Below are 20,396 nucleotides of genomic sequence, written 5' to 3'. Positions count from 1 at the left end.
TTTTGTCTTTTTCAGACGGATGTTTTCAGTGTCAAATGGTGTATTTTCCGCACAAAACTGCACATCCAGGGCAGATTAGAGGCTGGACCGGAGTTTCGGGTTTCCCTGTACATCGCTCTGTTCTCCCGGATTCCAGGGGTGGCTAGGAAGGCCTGGGTTTTCCAAGTGATCGGTCACCCGGCTGAGTGGGTAGGACTGACGGGGGGAGAGGTGTCCTCTGGTAGGTCCCTGGTGAGCGCACCAGTAGCACACCTGGACTCCCGGGGGCCCACCAAGTACTCACTTGGGACTGGGGTCCTACCCTCCTCTCTCCCAGGCCACCGAAATAACCCAAAGGGCGCTCTAGGCCTGTGTCCAAGAACTAAGCAGTAAAGGCCTCAAAATAATACCTCACCAAGACTTGGTTGAACCCTTGGATGCCTTTTTACTTAAATGGACACGTGCTCCGGAAAGCGACCCACGGGATCCCCAATACACGTTCAATAAGTACTTGAGGATTGATTGATTATATAGTCTGATCCCGCTTTGGTTCCACAGAAACTTGGAGCTCCTCGGCCCACTGCTACCCCCAGCAGACCACAATGAACGGTTTCTATTTTTAACTGGCAGCTTAGAACAGGGCTGGAGACGTGTGGCTCTCCTCGCTAACCCCCCTCTCCATGCCCCCAACAGACTGTTGCAAGGGTTTTATTTTAGGGAAGAATCTAGATCCTTCCAGACTGGATCGAGTGATCGGGCATAAACCCTTCAGGTCTTCCCGCTGGGCTCCTGTGAAAGAAAAGGCAGTCTTGGCCGTTTGAACAAAGTGTTACGAATGAGAACTTCTGTAAACCATAACCAGGGCAGCCCGAGGGTTCGAGTTCACGGTCAAGGCTGTGGGGTGACTGCGGCCGCAGCGTCCACGCCCCGCTCCGCCCCTGCTCCTCCGCGGCCCAGATCGCGAAGCCAGGGTCCTCCCACTCCCGCCCCGCCCCTCAGGGCCCAGTCCGGGAACTGTCCGTGCTGGGGCCACCTTGTCGCCCTTGCACGTTTCCCTTTTGTTCCCAGGGCTGGAAGAGCTTTTGAAGAGGTGACACCTCGCTTCGTCTCCAGCCCTGCATCCTGCCCTTGTCCCGCATCCAGCATCCTGCCTGCGGGGTCATTCGGGATAAGGCTCAGCGCAGCCACCAGGCCAGAGCTGGGGGTGGGGGGGATTGCATTCACTTGCGTGTGCGCACACAGACAGACCCCCCTCATACACACACATTCTCTCTCCACGCCTCAACATACACATACACATGCACTCACATATGCTCGCCTCCTTCGGCATCCCCCAGCCACCCACTCGCGTGCATGGGGTAGACCCGAGCTGCGGAGATTGGGGACGCGTGCAGGGAAGACCCAGCAAGAGATGCCCCCCTCACCCTTCCACTCTTTCCCAGCTCCCCCACCCACTATGGCTTCCCTCCGAAAGGGCCCCCGGCCTGCCCTGAACTCTCCATCCAACTTGGCTTTTGAGAGTTTCCTGCCTGGGCCTGATTACAGAAACCGCACTTTGAGCCATCAGTGTGAGACGAGTTGGGGGGGGGTGTCCCCGCACGCAGTCCGGATCCTTCAGGCCCACTTCCCTGGGAATGTGATAGGCCAGACTGTCCAGCCTCGCCTCGCACCCACTGACTCCCGTGTGTGCGTTGGGAAGTCGCTCCTTACCTCTCCGTTAACCCGGAGGAAGGGAAAGAGTTTTCTAACCCTCGCCCCCTTCCTCCAACCCCCGCCCTTAGCCTCTTCTTTTCCTAACCTCTCGAAGCCAGGATTTTTCTGTCCCCGAGGCCAAACCTGGTGGCTCAGGGGAGCAGAACAGGGCGCCACGCCGCCAGAGAGGTTGGGGGTAGAAATAATAATAATGTTAATAATGTCAAAGATAATCATCCTAGTTAACGCTCCCCGACTGGGTTGCTCCTCAGAGGCTGGCGAAGGCCTGGGGCGGCTACAGACCGCACGGGGCTGGGGGTGGGCGTGGGGTCCTCTATAGGGGAGGATGTGGAAGGGCTCTTATGTTGCCTGCCCCCCGCCCCCCATCTTGGGTCTGGAACCAGGCGGAGCTAGCGACCGCCTGGCCAGGAGCCGCGCCGGGCCTCTCGCTGCAAACGCGCGCGGTTCGTTCTTTTTCTTTTCTTTCTCCTGACCCACTGGGCCCACAGCGGTTGGTGTGGCGGAGCGTGGTTTCTCGAAACTCTTTGGAGTCGGTTGGGTCTGTTTGCCCGTTGCCCCCACCCCCATCCCCCCAACCCAGACCCGTTCCCCCTCCCTCTCCTTGCCGGCAGATGAATGGTGGCTTTAATGATCCTGGGCGCGGCGTTGGCCCGGCGGTTCTGAAGATGCTCTGACCTGTAGGGAGGGCGCGAGAGGTCAGGCGCACGCAGGGCCGGGCTTGGGCTCCTCCCAGGCCCACGCTGCTCCGATATTGATCTTGGGAGAAAGATAAACAGAAAAGGTGGACATTCGGTCATGAATACTAATGAGCCAGGGTAGGAGTTTTAATTGCAATGGACTTCCTTTTCCCAGTTAATCTTTATTGCAGACTTCGGAGTCCGTCTTTTCGAGCTTCGTTTTGTCTCCCTCTCTCCCCGCCCTCCTTCTTATATTTTCATTTGAAATGCCCAGGCGAAAGAGACCCGCGTCAACTTGACTTCATCCCTTTCCCAGTGCCCGTGTGAGCGCGAGAGCCCACAGCCCGCGTTCCCAGCAGGGCGCTTCTTCTGCTCACTAATTCTGGAAATGTAGGGGATCCTATAAAATAAATTGTTTCAATGTGGCTTTGGCGAGTCTGCTTCTTGACTTCCTCACCCTTATTGTTTCAAAGACTTTGTGTGTCCTTGGCCTTTAAACTTCCTCTTGACAATTCCATCTTTTCTCCAGGCACTGAGCTCCTTTCTACCCCAGACGGGTGTATTCCATCCCCAAACGTTCCCGTTTCTCAAGTCTCCAGGATTTGACACTGGCTTTGCCAACCGCAGTGTCTAAGTGTTTCAATCTAGCAGTGAATTGTTAGGCAAGCTAATTCATCAGTTTACATAATTGCAGTGTTTTTTTGGTACCTGTAAGCAACAGTGAAATCTGAGACAGGAACCTAAGGGAATTTCCAGAACCATTTCTGCCTCCATTCTTACTATGCATTTGATAACTCAGTTACACTGTTTTTCTTAAAATAGACCCATTTTTGAATTGAGTTTTCTCTTGGAAATATATAGAGTGACTGTAAATCCCATAAGCAGTTTCAGTTGAGAAAAAAATGGAAGCCCAATTCTCCAACAGACTATGCAACTCAGGGCAAAACCGAAACAAACAAACAAACAAACAAACAAACAAACAAAAAACAGCTGTATTAGAATCATTTCCAGTATTATTTTGATCTTCAAAGTTTGGGACAAAATAAACCCGTATTTCACATCATCGCCGATAGGTCCCAGCATTGAAGTCTCCTGAGGATTCTGTTTTACTTACACTTTTCAGTCCAAACTTCTTTTCTTCACACAATGATTTATTATGTAGGTAATTTTAGGGGATACAGTTTACAGCTTGAATTATTAGACTGAACACCTCTGGCTGACACCACGACGCCTTTTTTTTCAGCCTGCAGCTGTGAGTCACAACCCCATTTTCATACCCAACCGCTGCACATTCCTCCACAATGTATATTTCCTTCTTGCAAAGATCAAACATGCTTTGGTCAAAGTGTTTATTTTAAAATACAGGAAAATTAAAACTAAACACAGCTCTACCGAAAAATCCCCCAATGTATCATATTTTTCCTCCTCCTGTGCCCACAAAAAAGTAACAAGTTGTAGCACTTTCTGGAATAAAATTTCAAATCGAAAGGGAACACACAGTCACATACAGACTCGATTTTCATTTTATTATTGAAACACATCAGGAAACCTCCCATTTCTCTTCATATTTGAATCCTGTTTGGATGTCTTTAGCTTTTACCATAAAAATATCACAAGCAACAACAGCAGCGTATCTTTAAGAAGATGCTGACAGGAGTCTGTTTTATTCACCCACCTACACACTCATTATTTCTAGGATATTTTTCTATCTTAGTATTTTTCTTTTAATTGTATCATCCAGAATAAACCTTGAGGGAGAGAAGAATATTTTGAAGTATTTGCCAACAGGAAGGAAAAAAAAAAGTAACTCAGAAATATTTCCCAAGCATCTGGGTAGGTTTTTGGTGTGTGCATGTGTTTCCTTTTTCCCTTCAAATTCAGGTGAAAAATTACAAGGTGAAGTCACTCTTTCTCAGCACCTAAGTCATGTGAAGTGGATTTTAACTGCAGATTTTTGTGGACAAGTTGTCCTTCTGCAGCTCACCATCCGCTGCTTTTTTCAAGCTTCTCTGGATTCCCAACTGACAGGGTATAGACCTCAGCCACTCTCGCAGGCAGTTTACTCAGCTTCTCAAGCCACGCAGTTCCTTAACGGGGCAGAAACTGGGAGGCTGTTTTTAATCAAGTTTGGAAGCGGAATCTTTTCCCTCTGACCACTGTGCCCAGGGGTGGATCCGGCAGAATGTCTGGCTCTGCGGGCTGCAGGCTCGGCCACCCCTTTTGCAGACACAACACCAGAGAGGGGTATTGAAATAATCGTGCGAGGCACAAAGGTTTTAAAACTAGTATTAACCCCTCTTACTTCCCATACTTCTGAACTAAAAGGCAAAAGAAGCCAAAAGGAAATCTGAAATGATATTCATTTACCTGCTTAAGGCAGACAAACTGCAAAGAGACTTGATGCTTTGAGAATGTATTCTATAGAATCTTTCAAATTAGATGCTGCTTAAGATCAACGGTAGTAAAAAATGTTTAATGATTTGGTTAAAACTTTCCTAGATATTAGTGATAATGAATTAGGCTAGAAGTCTCTTTCTAGAAAGAATTCGGAGGGCATATAGAAAATAATCTATATGTGATCCTCTTCTTACTGTTCTTTAAGGGGAGATAAATTATAGTGCATACTATTTGGATTTTTTTTTACCTTAAAGAAATAAATACAAATATCTAGCCCTCCCATATTATTGAGAATTCTTCACAAGAGTGGAGAATCAAGGGTTTTCAAGATGAAGAACAAAACAAGGAATCAGATTACAATCTTCCCCTAAAATACATGTCATCCTCTGCAGGGTTTTCAAATGATCTCTTTGGTGATTGTTTATCTGAACTATATGTTCAGATTAAAATGAAATGAATATTTCCCCCTCTATAGGTTAACTTCTGACACACAAAATATTTCTAAAAGTTCTAAATGAAAATCAAAGATTTTTTATAAAGCCTTAGTAACAACATTTCTTGTCATGGCCAAACCAATTTATTGTGAACTTCCTTTCATCTTTGGTAAATTATCTGATACATCAAAAAAAAAAAAAAACCAAAAAAAACCAAAAAACCCCCAAAATATCAGCTCACCTTGAAAATATCAACTTTTCTGTCAATGTTCTGAGAAGTTATTTTCATTACGTGCAATTGGAATTTTTGATTTCATTTTCTTTTTTTAAATACAAGAGAATTAATTCAAAAACTGATTTGGACTAGGGAGGAGACATTATCAATGAAAAGTCCTAAAGCATAAATCAGACATACCTCAACTACCTCCCAGTACATACATACACACACCCTTCCTGAGAAAAGAAAATGTTTGAACTGAAGAGAGCACTGGTATCAGTCATCTGACTTCAAATGCCTTCTAGAAAAGCCTATCATGGTTATTTTACAATATAGCAAAACTGTCACCTAAAGTTTCAGGGTGACATTTTTCTAAATGTTTACTAACACTAACTTACTAATTCAGAAATGTAAAAAAGAATTGATTTTATCTGGCAAAGTATTGCATCATCTGTTAACATAATATCACCCATAGAGTGCTCTTGTCTTGTAATTTATGTAAGTTCTCTAATTTTTTGACCAAGAGTTCACTTGTAGTCTACTATTCTCTTGTGCCCCCCAACATTTTTGCAGTTGCGAGTTGAATGCTGGGCACTCTGAGGTTGGAAACCCCACCAATTGCTTTTCCTGGAAGCAAAAGGTGTCTCCCTCTGACAGATGCTACTTTAGGTGTCTTTTCTGCTAAGCGGATCTCAGAATTAAATTAGCTTCATCACTTGCTACTCTTTTTCTAAGGTTTGTGGTCCAAGTGGCAGCCCTCTCTGAAACATACCGTAGGTTCTGTCTCTCAGTGGCAAAGTCGCCTATCTTTGCTTCAAATTTCGTTTTGTGTTTAAAATACAATAAAGTCAGTTTAAAAAATAATTTTTAAGAGGGCACTTTCAAGAAGCACTTCCTCTCCTCCTGCCAGACAGCGCTGCTCCCCAACCTCTTGGCTGGAACCCTTGCTTTCGATTTGTTTGTTTCACGCATTTCCCTAAAGAACCGGGCTCTTTGCGCTATTTAATTCTGCTTTAAAAATGCATCGCTTGTGCCTTGGATCTTTGTGTGAAACAAATTGCTATCGAAAGTGTATCAGATTCGTTCCAACTATGGGATTTGAATCAATATTCCCATACTAGAATATTTTTAAATTTGAAGAATATTTTAAAAAATTGTTTTTGCGATGAACACCCACACTTTTGCAATGTATTTTCAGTTGAAGAAGGGTTTCTGTATTTCTCATGATAAACAAACAAAAAGTAACGATTACCGTCTGCTTAGACCTTCCTTTATTATTATTTTTAGCCCGTGTATCATTACCTAACTGGAATGTGTTATTCTGTCCAGCTCTTGATGATCTAGTTGAATTCTAGACATTGTGCCAAGAAGTGTATTTGAAGCAGATAAGTACGTATAATACAAATGCGTTTTGTTAGACCTGATGGATGCTATTTTTCTTTTAATAGGTTTGTAGCAAACTAACACAATAACACAATGTATTCCTTTTCAAGGTACATTGTTGAAACAGGTCTATTAAGAGCGCGTTGAGCTATTTCTCGCTTCTATTGAACAGTCTGTTGCTCAAACACAACAGCCAACAAACGCCAGCTGCCTCAACAAAAGTAGAAACCTAACCCTTTTATGTAATGTTTTAACAGAAAGGGTAGCTCTGTTTAATTAAAAACATTGATGATTCAGTGAAACAATGGAAACTCAAGTTCAAGTGGTGCTCTATTGATTTAAGATGATTTTTACTAGCAATGGGTATAATTCATTTTTTTCTGGCTCTCTCTTGTGTAAAGGGGTTCCTTCTTGCGGCATTATTTGGGTGAATAGGAAAAGACAGAGATGGCTATTGCCTTAGAAACCTGATTAACGCACGTCGCTTTGAGGGTAAGGTGTTTAATTTATAAGTGCACCCCATATTTTTTGTCAGTTTATTCGCGGTGGGGAAGCTTTGAAAGTAGCTCCTCTCAGCAGGTTAAAAAGTGAAGTCTGCGTCCTGGCATTTAAATGTCTTTGTTATTGTGTCAAGCAAGTTGTTGAAAACCGCATGCCCGGAATACTAAGGTTGGGCAGCTAGATGAGGCAAGTTGTGTTTGTGTGTGTGTGTGTGTGTGTGTGTGTGTGTGTGTGTGTGCGCGCGCGCGCGCGTTGTATATGCACGCGCGCCCCTGGGCGCAGGGCTGTGTGTGCTAGGACAATTATTTTCATCAGCTGCTGGCTTGCCCGCGCCCGACCGCTCCTCTTTGCAGAACCGACGGCCTCTGGGCTTTCAAGTTTGAAAGCGAAGCAGGAGGAATTCCTCCCCGGAGACTCCCTCCTTGGGAGCGTCGAACTCTTAGTGCCCTGGGGAGCGGGCCTCGGTCAAGGGTATCCGAGTGTTCCCCCCTCCCCCGCCCCGGCAGGAGGGCACTCGAAGGCCGCGAGGTTCCGGGTTTCGCTCTCCTGCGACCTCCGCGAGGACCGCCCGCGAGGGGCAGCCGGGGCTCTGGGCTACCGCCCTGGGGTCAAGGTGGGTGGAGGCAGGTGCTTCCCTCCGCCCGGCAGCGCGGCAGCCGGCGCCGTTCTGGCCGCGCCGTGCGGCCCCGTTTCGCACTCCTTCCTCCCAACCCGGCCCGGATGTTGGTCTCCACCATTCCCGGACCCCCCGAGTGTGAGGGATTTGAGAACGGAGCTTCCGTCCACGTCCCTCCCACAAAACTACCGGCACGAGGGCCCGGAGTCCGCAAAGCCGGCCTAGAGGCCGCCCCCAGGGCCTCAGCGAGGGTTCTTGCCCGTAGGACGTCCTCTTCGGCCGCTAAGGGAGGGGGCGGGGTGGGCCAAGGGCAGCGGCCTACTGGATCCCATCCCGCGGTCCTACAAGTCCCCAGGGTAGGGCCGGCGACAGAGCACCTCGGGCATCGTTTGCTTTATACAGCTGCCGCCCTCATCCGGGCGGTGGCCTTGGGGCTGCTTTCTCCAGGCCAGGACAGGCCGCGACAGGCCGCGACAGGCCTCGACAAGCCTCGCCGCCGCACTTCCGCCGGCTCCCGGCGTCCTGCGCGCCCGGGGGTCAAAGGGCTCGGGCCCCTTCCGGCGCTGGGGCCTCGCTGGGCCCTCGCGCGCACCTCGGGCCACGGCCCCCTTCCCCCCCACCAAGGCGGATGACGGGTGGCAGTGTGGCCTCGAGGCCGCAGGTGGCAGCCCCTCAGGCCCACCTTCCCAGATGAAACCGGGGAGAAAGTGGCCAGAAAGGGAACCGAGAGGGAAACATCCGCCTGGGCCCCGCAGGCCTAGAGTGAATTATTTAAGCTGTTCCCGGTGTTTAAAGAGGTTTTTCAGTTTTTAAAGAATGTTGTAAAAAAATATCAGCCCTTGTTAACTCCCTCATTATATGCTTTTTTCTCTTCAGCTGAACAAGCCATATTTCCTGAAACTGAGGAGCTATGTAAGTGTTTAAACATGTGTCAAGTGTCTTATAAATAATACAAATTCATAAAGAAGAGGAAATTTAAGTGATACCTGAAGTACTTGGCATGGCTACGTTTCACTGTTGGGTTATTTTTGGCTGTGGAATTGTAGTAAGGAAACTACTGTGGGATTATGTGGCACCTCATAGAGCCTGTCCCTTTTCTTCGCTCGCTCACTTTGAGTCTGTACGCTGCCCTATCTAGCAATGCCTTTGTCCAGTCCATGAAAGACGTTCAAGTGCTCTGCGGAGTCTGGAAACTAGAGAGGTAATACCTAATTCAGTATTTGGGAGTCACCTTCCTGCCTTTTCCTCTCAGCTCCCGCGCCAAGTGCCCACTACTGTGACATTGCTGTGACATCCCGCACCCCCTTGTTAGAATGAAGGTTAGTGCTGCTTCTGGCAAAAAAAAAAAAAAAAAAAAAAAAAAAAAAAGGCAGTAGGAGAGATGAGGTCTGGGCTTTAATTTGAGATCTGGGTTAGCAAATCACTTAAGTTTTTGTATTTGTTCTCTTACCTAGAAAAGCTGAAAAAAGATGTTGCCCTAACACAATTTGAGATCCTCTGAGAAACCGTAAGTACAGAGTGTTATTTTACAGTAAAATGACATATGTTGTTTTCAAATTAGATTGAACTTTAGGGTTACCTCCGTACTTTAGTTCCTTGGATGACATTTTTTATATTGATCGTCATTCCAGGAAAGATTTCTGTGGGCTTCTATTTCTAGCCGTTTTAAAATGTCTAAACGCATGTCAGGCATTGCTTCCGTGTACCTTGTTGCTGCTGCTTCTGGATATAGCTGGTGACGGATGTAATGGTAATACGGAGGTGCCAGAGCTCCGCCGTGTTGGTTGTTTACGAATGGTATTTGTCGTCGGAGGGTTCCAGAATACTTTGTCAGTGGTTTTCATATAAAGAGCCATTTTCATTATTTATAGTCCTCTCTCTCTTTAGAACCTACCTTTGAATCTAAGGTGGTCTGAGTTAGGAATAATGCCTAGTCGCAGGAACTATGGTACATTCAAAATTACTCATCTCCTCTAAGCACCAAGACTTTGTTTCAAGATCAAGCTACCTAATCTTCTCTTTGCTTAAGATAATAAGTTTACTCCCCGGAGGTTTCTCAGTCTCTCATGTAAATAGATTCTAGGTGGTTGTCTTACTATTCTTTCCGAATTGCTCGGACGTGTATGAACCTCAGTGATGGAAACAACTTAGACTGTATAGTTGGGGAAGAGTTCGGGCTACTCCCTTTCCCAATAAATTCACTCAGAATCAGATCCATGTGTCTATTGATAAATTCCCGGGTTGGCAGATGAAGACTTTGCTGAGCTTAACAAATACCTTTTTGATGTTTAAACAGTCCCTAATAAGAATGCCAACCATCTGTTGGAAGCCAAACAATAAATAGTGAACAGAATAGTCAATGCATAGATAATTTGCTCGTTTGTTATTTGTTCTTAAACATTAGCCAATTGTCAACAAATTGATATCCAGGCACTGTTTGAGCCAAGCCTCTGTTGCTAAACTCAGATAGGACATTTTGATCTTTCTCTTTGTGTGCCACTCCCCATTCCGTAGGAGAACACGATGCCTCTTTATAGGAAAAGGTGTACAGCATTTACTACAGTATCAGGTAGCTTGTTCTCTAATGGTGGAGTTAAGGCAGTTACGTAAAATGATTAAATAATACAAAGTAAATAATATTAGAGTATGGGGAATGATTAATATAAAGCATAATGAGTACCTTAAAAGAAACGTTTATACATTATTCAAAGTGTTCAAAGATGGATAAAATAACATCAGAAACTGTAGAAGGAACACTATTTAGGCTATCGGTATACTTCCCAACATCAACAAGAGAGGTCTGAAGACAAAGGACTACTATTTCGAAAGGGGCTGAGAGAAAATAACTGTAACCCAGAATGCCATACCCAGCTAAGCTATTATTTAAAAGTGAGGTCTAAATAAATATGTCTTCAGACAAAAAAAAAGTAGGAATTTACCACTCGCCTTTGATAAGGATTATAGGAAATTTTTGTGTTTTTTTTTTTTTTAAGACAATATGACTTTTTTTTTTTTTTAAGATTTTTTATGTATTTATTTGTCAAAGAGGGAGAGCGCACAAGCAGGGGGAGCAGCAGGCAGAGGGAGAAGCAGGCTCCTTACTGAGCTGGGAGCTCAATGCAGGGCTGTATCCCAGGACCCTGGGATCATGACCTGAGCTGAAGGTAGACACTTAACTGACTGAGCCACACAGGTGTCCCAATTATAGGAAGTTTTAGGAGATTCAGGAGGAAAGGGTCTGTTGAATCCAGAAGGACAGAGGGGTCTGCAAGAGGAAATGGTGCACGAAGAAGTTGTTCATTGACATGTGGGAAATGGAACAGTTATTGCATATATAAAATAATATGATCATGACTAGTTCAGGGTGTTCAAAACGTGATGGCCGACACAGCTTACCCAAACTGAGAGAATCTGATATAGCAGTTCATGTTAGAAACTCGTAGCAAGCTTAGCAAGCAAGTTCTTAGCTTAGCAAGCTAAGAACAGAAGGAGTCTTCCTCAAGCCAGATAGAGCATCCACAAAACTCCCAGCTTGCATAGTACTCAAAGGAGAAAGCTGAATACTTTTCCCCTCAGATTGGGAATAAGATAAAGATGTTAGCTCTCACCACTTTATTTTTTTTTATTTTTAAAGATTTTATTTATTTCTTCGACAGAGAGAGAGACAGCCAGCGAGAGAGGGAACACAAGCAGGGGGAGTGGGAGAGGAAGAAGCAGGCTCATAGCGGAGGAGCCTGACGTGGGGCTCGATCCCATAACGCCGGGATCACGCCCTGAGCCAAAGGCAGACGCTTAACTGCTGTGCCACCCAGGCGCCCCAGCTCTCACCACTTTAATTCAACATTGTACTGGAAGGTCTAGCCTTGTAGCCACTTGCAATAAGTCAAGAAAAAAAGAAAGAAAAGGCATAAGGATTGGTAAAAAAGAAATAAAATTTATTTGCGGAGGACACGGCTGTGTTGATAGAAGGTCTAAATGAATCTGCGGACTATCAAAAGCAGTAAGTGCATTGAGCAGATTAACTAGGTACAAGGTCAAAGTACAAACAATCAGTGTATTTCTGCATGCCAGAAAGACACAAATGGAAAAGGAAATTTAAAAAATACCATTTGTAATAACAACAACAAAAAAAGGTAGAGAAAAAAATCTAACACAGATATGAAGAGGGAAGTAAGTAATAATAATGGGTACAGAAATGAATGCACTAAAAATCAAAGAAGCAACTGGAAGGCTCAAGGAAATGAAAAGTTGGTTCTCTTAAAAGATTAATAAAGTAGACAAACTTTTTTTGGTTAGGATTTTATTTATTTATTTGAGAGAGAGAGAGCACGAGGAGGGGAAGGGGTAGAGGGAGAGAGACAAACCCAGTCCCCCACCCCCAGCAGGGAGCCTGATGCAGGGCTTGATCCGAGGACCCTGAGATAATGACCTGAACTGAAGTCAGACGCCCAATCAACTGTGCTGCCCAGATGCCCCAATAAAATAGACAACATTTTAGTTAATTTATAAAAGTCGGGGCGCCTGGGTGGCGCAGTCAGGTGGGCATCCGACTCTTGGTTTCAGCTCAGATTGTGATCTTGGGGTCCTGGGATCAAGCCCTGTCGGACTCCACACTTGGCCTGGGGTCTGCTTGGTATTCTCTCTCCCTCTCTCTCTGCCCCTTCTCTGGTGCTCTCTCTCTCAAAAATAATTAATTAATTAAAAATTAAATTTATTTTTTATTTTTTAAAGAATTTATTTATTTATTTGACAGAGAGAGACAGCGAGAGAGGGAACACAAGCAGGGGGAGTGGGAGGAGGCATGGGAGAGGGAGAAGCAGGCTTCCTGCTGAGCAGGGAACCCCAGTGCAGGGCTCAATCCCAGGACCCTGGGATCATAACCTGAGCAGAAGGCAGACGCTTAATGACTGAGCCACTCAGGTACCCCTAAAAAATTACTTTTAAAAGGCACAAATACATGATGCTAGGAATTTTTAAAAGAGACAGACTATAGATATAGCAGAGATTTTTTTCAAAGTGATAAGAAATAAGAACTTAGATGGTATGGACAAATTCCTAGGATAATATAACTTATCCAAAGTGAGTACAGCAAATACTGCCAATTGACAATTCAAAATCCAGCCTTCTTCCTCCTTTATTAACCTAGCTCTGATTTTGTTTGGAGTAATGTGCCCAAATACAAATAATTCCCTAAATTCCTTTGTGGCTAGATGAGCCATGTGACGCAGTTTTGGACAATGAGATGAAAGCTTTGATTTCCTGATATGGGTGTTACCTCTTTCTGGTTTGGTTTCTTTCTTACCTAAAACAAGTGGGAACTGGAAATATAAGCAGCTCTTCTGAGTCCAAAGTGTACCAAGCATGAGATGAAGACCTAAGGGTAGTGGAACGGAAAGTTAGGGTCTACTTTCCTGACAGCATCATTAAGGAGCTGTGTCTTCTCTGGAGAGTCTTTATCTAGCCTTCCTGTTATGTGAGGGAAAAAAGTAAGCTTTTTTATTCTTTTTCTTTTTACAAGGAGTCGGTTTTTCCATTATTTCTAGCCTAATGTATTCTTTACTTGATGCATTGCTTTAAGAGGAAATTGAAAACCTGTGTGAACATATATCCATTAAACAAATGGAATTATTTGTTTTACAATTTTCCACAGTTGGTTAAGCGGCTGACTTTGGCTCAGGTTGTGATCCCAGGGTCCTGGGATCCAGCCCCTCATCATGATCCCAGGATCTTGGGATCCAGCCCCTTATCAGGCTCCCTGCTAAGCAGGGAGCCTGCTTCTCCCTCTTCCCCTCCCCCTGCTCATGCTTTCTCTCCCTCTCTCTCTGTCTCTATCAAGTAAATAAACAAAGCCTTTATTAAAAAATTAAATTTTCCACAGTAAAACATACCAGGCCCTAATGTTTCTATATATTTATTTATTTTCCATAATGCTTTTATTTATTTATTTATTTATTTATTTATTTATTTATTTATTTATTTATTTTAAAAAAGATCTATTTATTTGACAGAGAGAGAGAAAGAGAGAGAGAGAGAGAGCGCACTGGAGAGCACAAGCAGGGGGAGCAGCAGAGGGAAAGGGAGAAGCGGGCTCCAGCTGAGCAGGGAGCCCACCGCTGGGCTTGCTCCCGGGGCCCTGGGATCATGACCTGAGCTGAAGACAGACATGTAACTGACTGAGCCACCCAGGCTCAGTTGTTATTTTTCATCTTAATTGCCTATATAGAAAATCTAAGAAAACCAAACCATTAAAATTAATAAGGGAATTCAACAAAATTATAGGTTACTGGATTAGTATGCAGAAGACCAACAGTATTCCTGTGTGCCAACAACAAACAAGTTGAAAATCCAGTTAAAAAAAATACTGTATGACAGGGTGCCTGGCTGGTTCAGTTGGTAGAACATGCAACTTTTGATCCTGAGATTGTGAGTTTGAGCCCCACATTGGGTGTAGAGATTTGTTTCTTTATTTTTTTTTATTATTATTATTTATTTATTTATTTATTTATTTATTTATTTGGGAGAGAAAGCAGGAGCAGGAGGGGCAGAGGGAGAAGAAAAGAGAATCTGAAGCAGACTCGATGCTTAGCACAGAGCCTGACATGGGTTTCGATCTCACAACCCTGTATCACGACCTGAACCGAAACCGAGAGTCAGACATTTAACCGACTGTGCCACCTTGGTGCCCCTAGAGATTACTTTAAAAAATAAAAAATAAATACCACATGAAATAGTGAAAAAGCTATAAGGGACCTTGGAATATATCTAACAAAAGATGTTGAAGATCTTTAAGGAGAAAATATAAGAATTTATTTAAATACATAATGTATAGACATAACATGCTCATGAGTGGAAAGACTTGATTTTATAAAGATGTGATTTGTTCCTGTATTAACTCATGCATTCCTTGCAGTTCCACCATAAGTCCTAATACTTGTGTATGTCTATGTGTGTAATTTGATAGGTGAATGTTAAAATTTAAATGGAAGAGTAAAAGGTCAAGAATTGCCAAGATAATTTTGAAAAATGAGTGATTTGTCCTGTCAAATATAACAACTCGATGTGAAATTTCAGTAATTATAGTGTTGTGACATTGGTACAAGCTCATAAGCAGTGGAACAGAGGACAGTCATGTACCTATAGTACTTTGGTATATGACAACAGGTGATATTATGAATCAGTGGTGTGGTATATTCAATAAATAGTGCTGAGACAGTCAGCTAACTGCATATAAAAACTATAAATCCTTACCCCAGGGGCACCTGGGTGGATCAGTCAGTTAGCATCTGCCTTCAGCTCAGGTCATGATCCTGGGGTCTTGGGATGGAGGCCCACGTCGGCCTCCCTGCTCAGCGGGGAGCCTGCTTCTCCTCTCCTTCTAGCCTGTGCTCTATCTCTGTCTCTCTCTCTCAAATAAATAAATAAAATCTTTAAAAAAATAAATAAATCCTTACCCCAACTACATACAAACCACATTCCAGTATTAAAACCTTAATTTCAAAAGCAAAACTTAAACATTTTTAGAAAAAAAAATACAGGAGAATATTTTTATGATCTCAAGAGGGATTTCTTTACTAGACACATTAGAGCAGTCACACTAAAATAACTATTTGTGTGTTATCTAAGAAATTTTTTTTTTAAGATTTTTATTTATTTCAGAGAATGAGGGAGAGCACATGAGTGGGAGGGGCAGAGGGAAAGGGAGAGAGAATCCCAAGCAGACTCTGAGCTGAGCGCAGAGCCCATCTCCGGGCTCAATTACACAACCGTGACATCATGACATGAACTGAAACCAAAAGTCAGGTGCTTAACAAACTGCATCACCAGGTGCCCCATCTAATAAATTATTCTTTTTTTTTTAATAATTAAAAAAAGATTTTATGTATTTGAGAGTGAGACAGAGATAGTGATAGAGAGCAGGGGTGGGGGAGGAGAAGGAGAAGCAGGCTCCCCACCGAGCAGGGAGTCTGATGCAGGGCTCCATCCCAGGACCCTGGGATCATGACTTGAGCCAAAGGCAGACACTTAACTGACTGAACCACCCAGGCGCCCTGTCTTAGTTCATTTTAGTTAAGAGAAAGACTGCCTTTTTTTTCCCTTTTAATTCTAGTGTAGTTAACATACAGTGTTATATTAGTTTCAGGTGCATAATATAGTGATTCAACAATTCCATGCATTGCTCAGTGCTCATCATGACAAGTGCACTCCTTAATCCCCATCACCTATTTCACCCATCCTCCCACCCACCTCCCCTCTGTAACCATCAGTGTGTTCTCAATAGTTAAGAGTCTGTTTCTTGGCTTGTCTCTCTCTCTCTCTTTCCTGTGCTCATTTGTTTTTTAAATTTCACGTATGAGTGAAATCAAATGGCACTTGTCTTTCTCTGACTCATTTTACCTAACATTATACTCTCTAGTTCTATCCATGTCATTGCAAATGGCAAGATTTCATTCTATTTTATGGCTGAATAATATTCCATTGTGTATGTATACCACATTTTCTTTATCCATTCATCTATCAATGGACACTTGGGCCACTTCCATCATTCACTGTTATAAATAATGCTGCTAGGAGAATGTCTTCCTGTAGATACACAAATGGGTTTCTCAAAAATAAAATTCAAGAGAATGTGTTTGCGTAAAAAACATACTCTTATAGGAGTGCCTGGGTGGCTCAACTGACTGGTATCCGACTGGTGGGTTCCACTCAGGTCATCATCTCATGGGTCATGGGATTGAGCCTTACGCAGGGCTTCATGCTTATGCTTGGGATTCTCTCTATCCCTCTCCTGCCCCTCCCCGCCCCTGGTGTGTGTGCACCTGTTAGCTCTCTCTCAAATAAATAAATAAATCTAAAAAAAGATCCACATACTCCTGTAGTAAAATTATATAATTCTCTTAGTAAATTTATGGATTTTTGTTTAATTTTTTAAAGGTTTCATTTATTTGTCAGAGGGAGAGAGAGGGGAAGGGAGAGCGTGCACACAAGCAGGGGAAGTCGCAGGCAGAGGGAGAAGCAAGCTCCCTGCTGAGCAAGGAGCCCGAGGTAGGACTCGATCCCAGGACCCTGGGATCATGACTTGAGCTGAAAACAGACGTTTAACTGACTGAGCCACCCAGGTGTCCCAAATTTATGGATTTTTAATTCCTTTTATTTTAATAAATTTAAATAAAGCAGTAATTGCATTGCTAAAAGTTGTGTTAGATTACTTGAAGTTTTCTTTTGCCATCTTCTGTGTATTTCTCACATTGGAATTTTCCTCCTTTTGCAGTATCAGTGCAGAAATAAGAAAAAAAGCAAGTCAACTACTGTTGGCCCTTGAGATTAGGGAGCAATCTTATTGAATTATTAGTATGCTGAAACAGAACATGATAAAATTTTTTGACTATGAAAAACATATGGGGACACCTGGGTGGTGCAGCCAGTTAAGCATCAGCTCTTGGTTTCTCCTCAGGTCATGATCTCAGGGTCGTGGGATTGAGCCCCATGTCAGGCTCCATACTCAGTGCAGAGTCTGCCGGAGATATCTCCCTCTGCTTCTCCCTCTGCTTGTGTTCTCTCTCTCTCTCTCTCTCTCTCAAATAAATAAATAAAATCTTTAAGAAGATACCCAGAAAAATATATACAAGGACAACTTTAAATTAAAAATAAATACAAATAAAAAATAAATACAAATAATAAATACTTACACATAGCAATAAATACCACAAACAATGTGAAAAGACCAATGACTAAGTGGGAAAAATATTTGCAATTCATACTACAAAGGGATAAGATCTCTCAAATATAAAGAGTTTTTAGAAATAAATCAAGACTAGAGCAACAACGCAGTAGAAAAATGTAGAAAATATTTTAACAGTTCGGAAAAACAGATCTTTTAAACATGTGAAAAGATGTTCAGTCTTACACATGAATTAAAACCATACTGAGATAAATAATTTCTCACCCAAGATGTGGGCAAAAATTCAGAAGTTTGGTAACACACTTTGTTGGAGAGATGGTAGAAAAATAGACACTTTGCTGGTAGAAGTACAAAAAGGTGCAAACTTTATGGAGGGAAATTTGGCAATATATAGAAAGCTTACATTTGATTTACCCTGTGTTTCCTATTGCTTCTGTAACACATTACCACAAACTTAGTGGCTTGCCCAACACAAATTTATTATAGTTCTGGAGGACAGAAGTCTAAGATGGGTCTACAGGGTTGCATTCCTTCTGGAGATTCTAGGAGAGTATTAACATTTGTCCCTTCAAGGCCAGGGATTATATAGCTTTGAATCCCTCATAGTGCAGTGAGTATAAACTCAATAAATACTTACTATTGGTGACAATATAAATGCTAGTGATCCTTTCAATTAAACGCCTTTATCTTTTGTTTTTCCCTATTTTTTTATTTTGAAACTTTTTAAAAAAGTAATGTCTACACCAAATGTGGGGCTCAATCGAGCTCTTGACCTCGAGATCAAGAGTCCCATGCTCTATCAACTGAGCAGCCAGGTGCCCCTATTTTGAGACTTTTCAAACATATTTGCATGAGCGATTTAGCATCATGAAACTTAAGATTAAGGACATTCTCCAATATATCAACATATCACTACTTAGAAACCGTCTAATATTCAGTTCATATTCAAATTTCTCCAGTTGTTTCAACAAATGTGTTTTATAGGTTAAAAATGACACAGTTTCTACATTGTTATTTCTTTGGTCTTTTTGGTCTAAAGAAGTCCCTCACTTTTTATTTTCTTTTTATAACATTAGTAGTAAATGTTTTTGAAAGGTTCAGTCTACTTATTCTCACAGTATGTCTCACATTCTGTTTGATTGTTTCCTCATGGTGTCATTTAACCTGTTTTATCCCTTCTCTTTAAAAAAAAAGATTTTATTTATTTGAAGGGCGTGGGAGAGGGAGCAGAAGCAGGGGGAGGGGCAGAGGAAGAGGGACAAGCAGACTCCCTGCTCAATGTGGGGCCTGATCCCAGGACCCTGAGATCAGGGCCCCAGCCAAAGTCAGACACTTAATTGACATAGTCCCCCAGGCGCCCCAAGTCTAGAGGATGGATTAGGCTCAGGTCAAATTCATGATGTCATTTTTTCCCATTATTAGCGATGCTACATTTGGTCCCTTGGTTACAGTGGTGACTGTCAGTTCTCTCTATGGTAAAGGTACACTTTCTCCTTTGTAGTTAAAAGTAATCTGTAGGGTGATACTTCACTATGGAGTGGAAATATCCCTTCACACAATGAATAAACACACATTTAACTGTCTTATTTGGCCTGCTATGATGTAGGGTTGATTCATATTCATAGGCTCATGATCAGAAGACGCTTCCTATTAGAACAGTGGTTCTCAACTGGGGGTGATTTTGCCCCTCAGGGAACATTTGGCAATGTCTGGAGACATTTTTGGTGGTCACAACTGAGAGGGGGTGCATACTACTGGCATCTAGCGGGTAGAGGCCAAAGATGCTTTGTGTACCCTGCAACGCACAGGAAAGCCCCCCTAGCAGAGAATTATTCAGCCCAGAATGTCAGTAGGTCTACTGTTGAGAAATCTTGACTGACGTAGGTGTAGAATTAAGCTTCTTTTTCACACACAGTTCATTTCAGAGACACTAATAAAGTTTTAGAGCCTATCTTCAGCAGTGGTAGAAAGCAAGCAGATGTTAGAGTCCATCACAATTTTACCATGTTTCAAACCAGGCAGATTTTTACTGCCCACCTGTTCTGTCTTTCCTTTTCCTTTATAGGTATCTTTTCAAGAAGGATTTAAATTGCTTTTGTTTACTTTTTAAAAGGATTTTATTTTTAAGTAGTCTCTACACCCAGTGTGGGGCTGGAACCCACAACCCCAAAACCAAGAGTCACATATTCCACCAACTGAGCCAGCCAGGTGCCCTGCTTTTCTCTACTCTTAAAAAACTAATAACATAAGGATGAAAAGAAGAAAAAAACGCTAGAATTAACGCATTGAAGCATTTTTGTCTGCTTTGTTTCCTAGAAGATTTTGTAATGTCATCTTAGAAGCCCCAGGACCAGGGATGAGAAAATGGAGAAAGAGAAATATCAAGTTAAGAATTCATTGTTACAAAAATGGTCCAGAGAGAGTAACCAGAGTTCAAGAAGGGGCAGGGGAGTGCAGCGGTATTTCCACTCTCACACCTGTAAGTTATTAATGACCTTTGAAGTGATTGTTGATGGAAGCACTTGTACATTTGAGCTCTTCATATGTATACTTAGTGTATTCAGAGAACTGCCTCGCTCTGGAGCCCTGAAATATCTTCAAGCTGCATCAGAGATCAAACGACAAAATCCATGACTTGGGAATATCATGTAGCCATGTGACATGTGGAAGGATCCAGAGGATGAGAACCAATGCCTAAACAATTATACTGTACATTTTTAACTCTGAGAGATTTAGCATTGCTTCCATAACTTTTAAAATAGCAATCTCAAAAAATAACGTCCCGCAGTTTCAAGATAAG

Source organism: Ursus americanus, chromosome 10 (genome assembly GCF_024610735.1).
Source record: "Ursus americanus isolate L20-20 chromosome 10, mUrsAme1.1.p, whole genome shotgun sequence".
Taxonomy (NCBI): domain Eukaryota; kingdom Metazoa; phylum Chordata; class Mammalia; order Carnivora; family Ursidae; genus Ursus; species Ursus americanus.
The sequence above is the reverse complement of the archived record's forward strand: the minus strand, read 5'-3'. Positions refer to the sequence as shown.